This window comes from Hydra viridissima, unplaced genomic scaffold (assembly GCF_058129835.1).
Source record: "Hydra viridissima isolate aposymbiotic clone 2 unplaced genomic scaffold, HvirCarnegie_v1 scaffold_13, whole genome shotgun sequence".
In the NCBI taxonomy this organism is placed as follows: Eukaryota; Metazoa; Cnidaria; class Hydrozoa; order Anthoathecata; family Hydridae; genus Hydra; species Hydra viridissima.
In genome coordinates, this window is record NW_028324312.1 from 9614624 (window position 1) to 9628867 (window position 14244).

Here is a 14244-nt window from a genome sequence, read left to right on the forward strand (position 1 = left end):
AACAGGTGTTGTTCATTTGGGTTATGTTGAAAAGGGAGACACCATTACTAGCGAATATTATATAAAAAATTGTTTGAAACCTCTTATATGCGAAATAAATAAGCAAAGACCTAAAACAGGCACTCAAAATTTCAAATTTCTCCATGATAACGCTCGACCCCATGTGACTGAAACCGTCACAAATTGTCTAAACCAAGCTGGAATTACAATAACTCGCCACCCACCATACTCACCAGACTTAGCTCCATCCGATTATTGGCTATTCGACTTGATAAAAAAAAATCTTGATGACGATACTGACGTCGAAAGTCAAAAAACTCGCATAACGAAGTTACTTCAAAGTATACCCAAAGAAGAGTATAAAAAAACGTTTGACAAATGGCTTGAAAGGATGCAACTTTGTATAGATAACGATGGACATTATTTTGAACATTTGATAAAACAAAATTAAAAAAAACTCTTCTTTTTTTTTTAGAGGGGAGTTCTACGAACTTTTCTAACGACCTAAGTAGAAGATTTTTTTACAATGCAAGCTGCTCTGCTGAAATCACTGGAGTGGATGAAAATTTGATTAAGCGATTTTACATAATTCTGCAAGCTCTCTCCTCAGGTGTTATGATAAATGCTGAAAGTTTTGGTAGTTATGCTGTAGAAACTGCCAGAATCTATGTGACCAATTATGCATGGTACTATATGTCATCTTCAATACACAAAATCTTACTTCACGGAGAAAATATCATAAAGCATTTTGCAGTACTTCCTATCGGTCAACTTTCAGAAGATGCGCAAGAATCCCGTAATAAGGATTATAAAAAATTTTGCTTTCATCATGCCAGAAAATGTTCTCGATCAGTTACAAATGAGGATGTATTTCATACCCTTCTTTACACTTCCGATCCGTACATCACCAGCATAAGAAAACCGTATAACAAAAATGTGCAAGAACTTGATGAAGATACTCTGCAGCTTTTGAAAGTCAATGAACTGATTTCAGGAACTGAAAGTCCTTATGTAGTTGTGATATAGTACCTTTAATATACCTATACATTATTTCATAAAAACAACTATTTAAAAATTGTTATTAAGAAACTGTTTTAAATATTTCTATAATTATTAGGTAAGCATTTTATGTATTTTTCGTCGTTTCTAATAATTTTAAGGTATTTTCATACATTTGTAAAGTATTATGTTAAAGTGTATATTAAAAAAATGCTAATTTTGAAGTTTTAGATTTTTATTTATTTACTTTTAAATTTGTATTACAAAAAATTCTTATAAAAAGTATTTCATTAGAAGCGTCACATACTTCTTTACATTACTACTTTTGTATGAGACTTTTCTTTTCTTTTCTTTTTTTTTTATAAGTTTCTAATTTTTCCATATTTCGAATGTGGTTTTCTTTCACATTTCGCAGCGTCACTTTCGGATTAATTTTTTTCATTTTAACCATCGCAGAGTTTTATCAAGCAAAAATTAAAAATTATTCTACGCCGCTAAACTGCAGTATTACCAATATACATAGCAGCCGAGAGAAATTTCGGGCCCCGGGGAAGTTTTCTTAAGGGGCCCTCATTATGATCAATTATATACCCAGGACCAAAAGAAGCATGCTCTGCGCATTGAAAATTAAAAGTAAAAGTTAACTAAAGCTTTTAAAAGTCAAAACTGATTAAATCTTTTGAAAATGGTTTTAAAAAATTTGTTTGTACACACACGAGGCCCCGGGAATCTTCCCCGTCCACCACCCCCCACCCCCCCTCTCGGCGGTCATGCCTATATATATATGTATATACATTTTATATATATAATATATATATACAGGGGCGTGTACAGGAATTTTTTTTGGTAAGTCGCAATTTTAGCATCCCGCCCCCCCTCTTCCTCATTGACAAACGCATATATCAGGTAAGACGGCTTAGCAATCGCCCCATACTTTATCGCATATGATGCTAACCATTAGCAAGCATTATTGCTTCGCACGCTATCTTTTTTTAGAAGAAAATGATGATAACCATAGTCAGCACCAACGCTTAACAATTACACACGACCTATTCTTATATGAAGAAAAAAAATTGTCTTAAAAACCGTCTAAATTTTATGTTTAAGAAATGTTTAATAAATACATACCAAACAGGGTGTATGTACTGAGGGAAGTCCAAATTTAATTTTTAATGTTTAAAACCCTTTCTTTCTTTTTATATTGTTCAAAATGCAAGTAATTAAAAAGATACACAGCTTTGTATAAAATAATTGGGGATGTCCATTGATATATTTTAATATATGCTTGTTGTTGATTACAGTCTTCTCCTCCTGATGATAAATATCAATAGAATTTGACTAAAACTTTACTCAGGGTGTAATTGATAAGGGAAGTCCGGAATTTGTTCTCCTAGAAATAATAACTTTTTTTTTTTAAAATTGATAATAGAAAATATTTAAGAAATGAAGTACTTAACTTAATAAAAAAAGGAATGTCCATTCAAGTTTCTTACTAATTTGTTTAAGTCAAAAATTAAAACAACCTCCGTTTAAATATATAAATCGTGTTTTTTTAAATAAACTTTAGACCGTTCTCGATTTGACAAGCACTATGATAAAATACCAAACCGTAAATCTAACTGTTATCCCGGATTAATAACTTCTTACCATCCGTTTGAACAATTAACCTTGTATAGTTTGCTTAATTATTGCTTTAGTTTGCTATAATTATTCGCTCTGTTTGCTTTTATCTACCGACGCATCATATTTATTCAACAAAATATTGAAGTTGTGAAAAAATATATATTTATGCATATTTTGGGTATGTCCAGCGACGTAGCAGACATCCCCTAGACACGCCCCTGATATATATATATTTATATATATTATATATATATAATGTATATACATTTTATATAAAAAAAAGAAAAGAAAAGAAAAGCCTCATACAAAGTTAAGTAAAAGTAATAGTCACTGTTAAATTTTTTTTATTTTTTCATTTTTATTACATATTATACGTATTATAAATATACAGTATTGGACAAAACATTTGCAACCAAATAATGCTAATTTAGTTTCTTTATATAAAAGTGCTGCATTTTTTCAATTTAGAGAAATAACTATGTAACTGTTTAGAGACAAAGTTCTTCAAGTTTTATTCATCACAAAGTTCATTATTTGTACACGAAAATTAATAAATTAATCAAAAGTATTAAAAAAAGTTGATTTGCTTCTGGACAAAACAAGTGCAACTCGACAAAATGTTGACGAAGCTGTATTTCGCTATCGATATTTCGTGGTGAATCCTTTGTTGTCGATCACAGCCTTGCATCTCCGAGGCATAGATTCGATCAGGTGATCAATGAAACTTTGTGGAATCGCTGCCCAGGCCTTTTGGATTTGTTTAAACAGTTGATCCTTATTACGAACACCTTCACGATTAATTCTGCGGTTGACGATCTCCCACAGGTTCTCGATAGGGTTGAGATCCGGAGATTGAGGCGGCCAATCCATCACCAATAGGTGGTTGTCTTGAAACCACTGCTTAACTACGTTTGCAGTGTGTTTCGGATCGTTTTCTTGCTGAAAAACCCATTTTATTGGCATATTCCATTCAGCATGAGGTAACATAACATCTTTCAGGATATTTTTATACATGAAACGGTCCATTATTCCATTGTTTCGATGTATTGGACCTAGACCGTTAGCAGAAAAACACCCCCAGACCATTACATTGCCTCCACCATGCTTCACGGTCTTATGGCAGTAACGTAAATCGAGGCGTTTTCCGGCCGGTCGACGTACACGGCAAATGCCATCGCTCCCAAGGTTGTTGATCTTCGATTCATCATTGAACAGGACAGTTCGCCATTTCTGCGCATTCCAGTCAATATGAGATGTAGCAAACAGGAGTCTTTTCTTCTAGTTTTTTAGTGAAATCAGCGGTTTCTTTGCAGGGCGTCGAGAAAACAATCCGGCTTCAACAGCACGTCGTCTGATTAATCGGTCCGATACAGGCAGCTCTAATTGCTTTTGTATCTCAACTGATGATATCCAGGGATCCTTCTTGACGGATCTGACGATCATAGAATCCTCTCTAGAAGTGGTGGAACGCGGTCTTCCACCTTTGTTATCTGCTGCCAACTTCCCCGTAGAACGATATTTGGAACATAGTCTTGATACGGTCCATTTTTTCACGCGATATTTATCACAAGTACTTTTTTGTGACATTCCACTTACGTAATCGCCAATAATTTTCTTTCTTAGTTCCAATCCAAGACTGTCGGGAACCATTTGTGCACTTGAAGTCATAAAAATAATAAATATTTCTCGATGCTACTGGATGCTTCCAGATGCTTCTTCTGGGAACTTCTGGAAGCTTCTGCATGCTTCTGGAAACTTCTGGATACTTCCTTTAATAATTAAAAAACTTCCGTGACGTTGACACGGACCAGACTTAAGAAAATGAAACAAACCAAAAAAGTTGCACTTGTTTTGTCCGCTGCAAAATGGCACTTGTCAACAAAACTCTGCCTGTGTGCTGTCACCTGTCAGCTGATTGCTCATGTCATGGCATACTATGACTCCAGACTCCTTAACTGTTTGCTGTGGTAGTATAGTTCATTTCGTTTTTAAGACATGTAAAATTAGGAACACTTTTTAGCATTGTTCGATGTTTGTTGCAAATGTTTCGTCCAATACTGTATATATAAAAATTAGTTTTATTAATTAATTCTGCACTGAATAAATCGTTTATGTTAAGTAAATAGTTTTTCTTAGTTAACATGGTAAATCTTTGTTTAGATGGTAAATCTTTGTTTAGATGCAGCGTGTTGGTCGTGGGAGACCAAGTGCTCCAACAACTATTGTTACTGAAGATGAAATCCTGGCTAAACCACGTGTGTTGCTGGGATCAAACATTTAAAGAGCTTCCAATATTTTCGGCGTTTCTATCTTGTGTGTTTCGTCATTAACCTCTGTAGTTGATAAATAAAACAAAATAAAATTTTCATAGCCGCATTTATTTTTTAAAATATATTCAGCAAGAACAATAATTGTAGTATCCTATATTCTATAATTGTAATAAGAAATTTGTCTAAAACAAACTAAAATTATACAATCATAAAATATAAAAGTTTAAATTTCTTTACATAATTAATAATGTAATAAGTAAATATTAACAATATAATTGATAAAATAATTAAATATCAACAATAATAACAAAAAACAAAAGTATTAAACAAAAATAACTATATTGAATGGGTAAAAAGTATTTAAAAAATAACTATATTGAATGGGTAAAAATGAAAAATAACTGCTTTGAATGGGTAAAAATATTAAACAAAAACGTATTTAAAAAATAACTAATTTGGATGGGTAAAAATGATATAATAACGGGGGACTAGTTAGATAAGTTTTATTACAAAATTCCAAGTGTATCTGTCGCAAACCTTTCTCCAAAAACTTGAAAAACTCTGAAAATCGACCATGAAAAAGATGCCCTGGAGATGTAAATTGTAACTTACAGCAATTTGTTATTAAAAAAATAGCGCCCAAACCACTTCCCAACCAATACATAACAAGATTTAAAAAAGTATTTTTTGGGTAAAAGTAACAATATTTTTTTCGCAAATTAAAAACTTAGTCCACTAAATTTAGTTAGACTAAAAAGTTAGTCGACTAATTTTAGTTACGGTTTTTTTAGTTAAGTTAGTTACAATTTTTAGTTTTGGTCACAACACTAGTCATTACCATCATCACTTTTGTGAAATTAATATTACTATTTTTGTCGATTATAGGGGGCTCGCGCCTGACCAAGTTTTTGTTTATGGGTGCAGCCGCCGATTTCATCCGAAAATTTGGTAAGTTTGTTTTAACTTTCCTTTTCTCTCCTTTTTTTTTTTTTTTTTTGTTGTTTAACTGTTAAGTTTTTGAAAAGTTTCCCAAGTTGCTTTTGTAAGTTTTTGTGTTTTAATCAATTTTTTGCCTTTAAGATATTAACACATTGTACTAAACTTACAGGGGCAACTGGGGCGTTCTTCTTTTGTCTCTAGTCTTTGCAACTTTTTAAGCTCTAGGTTAGTAGCTCTGGCTAATGAAGCTGTTCCACAGTAACACAACTCTTTTTGTGTTGATTAGTATATAGCTATTTTTTTTCTTTTAGTGTCTTTTGTTGAGTAGTGAGAAGTTTATCACTTGATGTGATGTTTCAAAGACTTGTGGCATGTTGAATCACACCAGAAATTGATAAACTTTATTTCTTTATCTTTGTTTTCTAAACTTTATTTCTACATTATTCTTTTTTCAAAATGGATTGGTAAATTACATTCAACTACAATTAATTGCATTGCTTTGAGAATATATAAATACGTTCATACAAAAAATTGATAAATACAGTGGCTTTCAAAAATGTAAGGTCACTAAGATTTTATAGCGATTTCTTAAGCTTCTTAAATTTTTGATGATTTTTGAAAAATTTAAAAAAAAAGTAGATTTTTTACATTTTTATTTGGAATACATTTTTATTTGAAATGCATTTTTATTTGGAATATATTGTATAATCAAAGTTAAAAGTAGATTTTAAAATAAGTATCATTTTTGGTACCATAATCAATTAAAAAGAGAATCAGGATAAAAATTTGAAATAAAAAAAAATGTGTCAAAAATATAAGGTCACGCTTTAATTCAGTAGTTTGCATGACACTACGTGCTTTTACGCAGACTCGAATACGTTTTTGCATAGATTCAATCATATGCATATATAATTCAATCAGATGCATATATAACTTTTTCCAGTGCAGATTACAACTGTGAAAAGCTTTCCACATTCTCTCTTAATTATTTCTTGTCCATCCATGACCGTTTTGTAAGTATACTGGCTAAATCTCCCCTATACAAATATTTTGAATTCCCTTTATGAGAAATGTATTCTGATATACCTATCGAGTCGTCACCGCTTTACACTCTGGGTACACAAAATCTTTTCTTATATTTCTCTAAAACTAAATCTTTTAACAATAGATCTTTTAACAATAGATCTTTTAACAATAGATCTTTTAACAATAGATCTTTTAACAATAGATCTTTTAACAATAGATCTTTTAACAATAGATCTTTTAACAATAGATCTTTTAACAATAGATCTTTGAACAATAGATCTTTTAACAATAGATCTTGATTAACGATTAACCATCAAATTTTGATTAAGCATTAAAAATGACTTTAGAGCAATTTTCTTCTGACCAGTGAAATCTTTCCTTACACCTATTATATCTTTTAATCCTATTTGTCAACCTTAAAAGCACGTTTCTGGCAGCAACATAATAATCAATTCTTTTTTTATTAAGACACTTTCTAACTGTTCAGTAAATAATACTAACGTAACCAACCTCATTACTAAACTCAGCTGACAGTTCTCTGTAGCTAATTTTAGGATCTTCCATTATCCTTCGATACAATAAACTTTGATCCCTAGAACTAAGTTTTGACGGCCTACCATCTCTCGGTGAATCTTTTACGTCATTTGAAAGTTTGTAGTTGTTCAGTTTTGTTTGGACACAGAGTTTGCTGAAACACCACATTCTTGCTATTTCTCGTTGACTTTTTGTGTTATCTTTGGATGGATATATTTGGATTATTTGCCATTTGACTTCTTTTGATACTGATTTTCTGCCCATTTTTCTTCTTCTGGTGTGCCAAGAATTCACCAACTGAAATATTTCTTGAAATACTGTTTAGAAATTGATTTTTATTTCAAATTAATTTGTAATTTATATTGGTCGAAGCGAGTGCAAGTTTTCAGGATTCTCGTATAGTTAATTTAAGAGTATTAAGTTTCAATTAACTTATGTAATTTTGACACGTTTTTTTTATTACAGTTTTTTGACCTGATATTCTCTTTTGATTGATTTCGGTACTAAAATGATATTTTTTTAATTTTTTCTTCTTATTCAATGTATTCAAAATAAAAATTCCAAAAAAATAATCTTCAGCAATTGCTTAAATTATTTCCATTCTTTTTAAACAAATAAAAAAATCTTTTTTTAATTTGCTTAAAAAGTAAAAAATAAAGAAAGATTTTATTATTTGTATTAAACAAATAAAAAAATCTTTTTTTTATTTGTTTAAAAAAAAAAGGAAATAGTTTAAGTAATCGCTAAAAAGTTTGTCATACAAGAGTTGCCATACAATTGCTTTCAAAAATATAAGTGACGTTATATTTTTGCAAATGATCAATGTACCCCAACCTATGGCGTACCGTGATCTCCGAATTGGGGCGCTTCAATTTCATATTAAAAACAATTTAACTTTTCGTTTTAACTGTTTTAATTCTTATGTTGAGATATATTGTATAAAACATACATTTGATGTTACTAATATAAAATCAAAGCGCCCCCCCCCCCCCCCCCCAATTCCGAAATCATAGTCCTTCCATTGAGATAAATTTGTATAAAACATACGAAGTTGCATGTTTTATTCAATGCATCTCAATATACGTTCTTCTAATGTGTAATGGTTAGCACTCTCTTACTCATTACGTTAATAAAATACAAAACTATTCTTTCTTACTCTTTTTGTAGTCTTTCTTACTCTTTTTTGTTCTGTTTTTTATCAAATGCTCCTCTTTTTATTCTTCTTTTTTGAACGAGTATCTTCTTCTTGTTTTTCTTTGTTTGAAGCGGCTAAAACTTCTACTTACTTTTAATCAATATTTCTTCTGACTTCTGTTTAACTTTTTACTTTTTTCTGTTTATAAAAAATTTCTCCTTTTTTTCTCCTATCAATTACAAAACTTTTTTGTTGATCCAAAAACTCTTCAATCACAAAAACTCTCTCCCTTTCTCTTTAAAACTGATTTTCTAAAAACTTAGTGTAGTTTTTTTTCTTTTTTGTTTATGCAAGAAGAAGTCCTTCTAACTCTATTTTTGAGCTTTCATAGTTCTCTATTATTATTTGTTTCGTTGCTATACCTACTTAGTATTTATTTACTTTGTAAAAGTCTCTGCGTGTCAGGTAAATAAGTCTCATGTAAATATGTCATGTAAATATGTCACTGCGTGAACATCTTTCCTTAATCGCTATTTTAAACTTTTTCTTTATTACGTTCTATCATTTTATCGTTTATTTAGGGAAGAGGGGGGGCAGCTTTGAACGGGGGCAGCTTTGAAAAAATGCATTTTTTAAGCGTTTTTGTATTTAAACTTAATAACACTAAATATTTTGTGAAGATAATGTTTACCCTCGCAGTTGTCACCTGTCTTTCCTAGGATTTGGCATAAACTGGACAAAATATATGATTGGTTTGTTTTTGAGGACAAATCGTAAACATTTCGATATAAAGTTGTAATAATTTTTTGACCACGTTTCTAACTAGTGAGATGTTTTATGTTATTTATAAGATAAGATAACTCATAAGATTTACAATTAAGCAGAAAATGTCAATCGTTGAGATAATTTTGTTTGGAAAATCATCGTTTATTATTTAAATCGCTATTGGGGCAGTTTTGAATAAAATGAATGGGGCACCTTTAAATCGCTATTTAAACTCTCGCACTTTATTGCTTGATTATTGTCAACCAATAAAGTGCGAGAGTGCAACTTTATTGCCTGAATTTTGATTATTTAAAGATAAAAGTGGTTCGAAATTATAAAAAAAAGAGAGTTACAGAAGTCATAGAGGATGATGTTAATAATGCTGTTCTCCAAGTTGCAAATGGATTAATGAGGCCAAACGAAGCTGCTGTAACTTATAATATAAAACGTAAAACTTTACATAACAGAATAAAGAAGTATAAAAACTTTTTATCTAAGACCAAGCTTGGCTTGACAACTAAATATACTGTCACACAAGTATTTAACAAAGATAAGGAAGTAATGCTAAGAGACTACCTAATGAAAAGCTCTATAATGAATTATGGCTTGATATACCCGATTTAAACTAAATCCATTTCCATTTATTTTATAATCGCATTTTTTTGAAGTTTAATGTTTAGTTGGTTTTGTAAGTTTTTGGTTTTTTAAAAAGTTGCTTCTATTTACAGCTTAAAAAGCTTTATATAACTTTTGTTAGATCAACTCTTTAGAATGACTATAAGATTAGATAATTTAGAAAAAATAACTGATTTTTACCATTAGAAACTTAAACTTAAGGATATTTAAAAATAAATCAATGCTTTATTTTTTTTTAAAAAAATTTAATCACTAGTTATTTCCATTTGTCAGAGATAATTCAAAGCTGCCCCAGGTGTGTTCAAAGCTGCCTCAGGTTAGGGCAGTTTTGAACATTTTCGCGCATGTTGCAGAAATAAATATTCTGACTTATTTTTTAGCTCAAAATTTATTTAAACACAGCAGTTTTATTCCTTAATAATTGTTTTAAATATTCAGAAGAAAAAAAGTGGTTTGAATGATTAAAATATTGATTTATAAAAAAAAGTTTAAAAAATGTTCAAAGCTGCCTCCCTCTCCCCTATATAAATGGGTTAATAAGTCTCTGTGGGTACATCTTTTCTTTATCGCTGTTTTTAACCTTTCTCCCTCCCCGCAATATAAAAAACTGCTGGTGATATTTAGTATAAATGCTTTCTGGTACGTTAGCTAAAATATTTGTTTTAAAATGTACTGCAGTCATTTCTGGGGTTCCATATTGTTGACGTGAATGGTGGTAACGTATTTGGAGCTGCGCGATCTGTAACTGAAGATGCTAAATATTCATCATTTGTAAAAAATTCTGGATTAAATAGCTCAATGCTAGCAAATCCCGACAATACATTGGATGGTGGGAAAGTTTTTTGGTTCTTAAATAGAAGCAGTATCATAAGAAATTGACTTACGAATTAGTGACCGTCGAATTGTTACATGCTGCGCTATAGTTTTCAATGCCTAGTGAACCGCTTCCCAGGTTGTTTCGAAGAATCAACTAATTGATTATATTTTCACAATAACTATTCCTCATTCTTATTAACTTGACGTACTAATTAACTTGACGTACTAATTAACTTGACGTACTAATTAACTTGACGTACTAATTAACTTGACGTACTAATTAACTTGACGTACTAATTAACTTGACGTACTAATTAACTTGACGTACTAATTAACTTGACGTACTAATTAACTTGACGTACTAATTAACTTGACGTACTAATTAACTTGACGTACTAATTAACTTGACGTACTAATTAACTTGACGTACTAATTAACTTGACGTACTAATTAACTTGACGTACTAATTAACTTGACGTACTAATTAACTTGACGTACTAATTAACTTGACGTACTAATTAACTTGACGTACTAATTAACTTGACGTACTAATTATGACAAACACTCCAGATCGATGAGTCATAAGGACTAAAGTGACTTTGAATTTAGTTTGGTTTTTGAAAAAGATTTACAGCGCTTTTCAATACCATTTAAAAAGATTTTTTTTAAAAAAAACGCATGTCCCTCCCCTCTTCTTACCTCGATCCCACAACTGAATGAGAGGATAAGTACTTTTTAATTTCATTAATTATTTTATTAAATAGAGAAACAATATGTGTTAGTAAATTTTTTAAAAATCTACGTTAATTGTAAAATCTTTATTTTTTAATTTTTCAACGTAAATTCGTTTTTGTATTCATCAAATCTAATTTTTTTTAGTTTAGTGAAAGTCTTCAGCTTTAAAATACACACAAAACTCTCTTATTCTACTCGTAGTGTTTGATACTTTTTTTCTCAATTACACTTCTTTTTATTCTTCCTTTTTTTTTTTTATATGAATATCTCTTCTTCTTTATTAGAAACGGGCAAAACTTGTTTATCCAAATATTTTTTAATCGCAAAAACTCTCTCTCTTTAAAATTCTTCTTAAAACCTTCTTAAAAACTCTCTTTTACTTCTCTTTAAAACTCCGTCACCTTCTCTTTAAAACTCCGTCACCTTATCTTTAAAACTCCGTCATCTTTTCTTTCTGTCCTTCTCCTTGAGAGAGTAGACTGTCTGTAAGACTCTATTTTTTGAACTTTTGTAGTTTTTGCTTGTTTTTCGCTTGCGACACCTATTCATCATTTATTTATATGGCAGGTTGAAAAAAGTCTTCGTGCTTACGTCTTTTCTCAATTGTTGTTTTTAACTTAATTCTTTTCGCGTAATCACTTATTAATGTGAAGAGCTGACGAGTCATTATGTGTACGTCGTTTCTGATCGTTGTTTTTTATTGTTTTTGTTTTTTGTTGCTTTTTTTTTTACTTGATTCTACCTCCTCACAACAAGTATGAAGTTCTCGTTTATTTCATTTATTTTGCAAAAATTTTGTATTAATGACGTAATCCGAGATTTAAAGATTTGCAATTGAAAATTTCATGCATTTCATTAAAGTTTCTTATAAAGTGGTCTGCAGCCCTGAAGATGCAGCCAAAAAGAACTATGATGTCACATCCTTCAAAACCAAAAAACGAGAGGTTGAAGTTTTAATGAAACCGTGAAGTTTTACTTAGTGGCTGCTGCTGCTTTTTCACTTAGTGGCTGCTGCTGCTTCACGTACTGCTGCTGAAGTAGCAGGATGTTGTTGGGTGACAAAAACCTGGCTACTTAACTCGAAAAAGTTCAGAATCATCCAGAAAAGTAAAATCAAGCGACATTACTTGTGGTAGCAGGCAGTTACCTTATTTTGTCGACTCTAAATGTACTAGTCATTTTTATAAACAGACGCCAAAGTGGTCATTAAAGGCAGGACATCAAGTGCTTCCATCTTATTATGGTATACTAAAAAAAAAAGTTGGTCAAGAAGGTTAACGTTATTCTGTATGTTAAATGTTTTCATTAACTTTTTAAAAATCGCTTTTAGAAATTTAATTCATTTATCTTTACTTAAACAGCTAAATGCAAGTAAGATAAGTTAATAAAATTTATCTTATTTGCTTTTACCTGTTGACCGTCGCATGGTAAATTTAATATTTTAATTACTGTTTATTGTTTAATTATGAAGTTTTTGACTAACATGTGATAACTAAAAATCTGGACAAAGTTTGTGTAAATATAAAAATACAAAGACAAATTTCATGAAATTGCAATCACTTCTATTTTGTTGCAAATTTAATTCTTTAAATATATTATTAAAAAATAATTTATTTAGGAATAATTAAAAATGAAAAAAAAAGCTTATAACGAAGACCCCCTTAGAAAACGAGTGTACTCATTTTTGGATGATAACTAAAACTTTATTGTAAATCATTTTCGAATGGAGAACATACCAAAATCTACTATTTATAATATACTTAAAAGAAAGGGAACAATATAGGACCAGAAAGAAAAGTCGGAAGTGGTTGCAAAGCAATAAAGATGCCTGCAAAAGAGGTAAAGCGCCTTAAAAAATCGATTGATCAAAAGGATGGTATTTCACAGCGTGGTCTTGCAAAACGATTTCATGTACCACAACTGTACATATGAAAAATTATTCACCAAAAAAACTAGCATTCGTTATCGTAAAAAAACTAAAACACCAAAAAGAACACCGGCTAAAAAAGCAGCTGTTCGTTCAAAGTACTGCAGGTTGGTTTCGATCTTTCGGAAAAAAATTATTATTATTGACGATGAATCGTATTTTCGTTTTAGCAACACTAATATTTCTGGAAATGCTGGATTTTACTCTTCTGACATAAATGCAGCATCAAATGATGTAAGGTTAAAAAGAAAAGACAAATTTGAGCCAAAATTACTTGTTTGGATTGCATTCTCTACAAAGGGAATCTCTCAGCAGTTAATTTTTCCGTCAGGCCAAGCAGTCAATGAAAATGTGTATATTTCAAAATGTCTTGTTAGATTGGAGAAATTTATTGAAAAACATCATAAAAATGACAATATTGTTTTTTGGCCTGATCTAGCTTCGCCGCATTATTCACGTTAAGTACAAAGTTATCTTAAAGCAAAAAAATATTGAATTTGTACCAAAAGAGCATAATCCTGCTAATGTGCCAGAATTACGTCCAATTGAAGATTTTTGGTCTGAACATAAAAGATCAGTGCACAACAAAAACTGGCAAGCTGAAAACCTTGTCAAATTTAAAAAGCGGGTAGAGTTTTCAATTAAAAGAATCGACATAGAACAAGTACATCGGCTGGCTTCCGCCACATTTACAAGAGTAAACACTGTTCGTCGGTCATGGCATAAAAAAATTTATAAATCTATTTACTTTTATTATTTGGATTTTTTTTTTTGTTATTATACTTTCTAAAATTATTAAAAAAGAGGAGTCTGTTAAAAAATTTTACCGTTTAAAATTT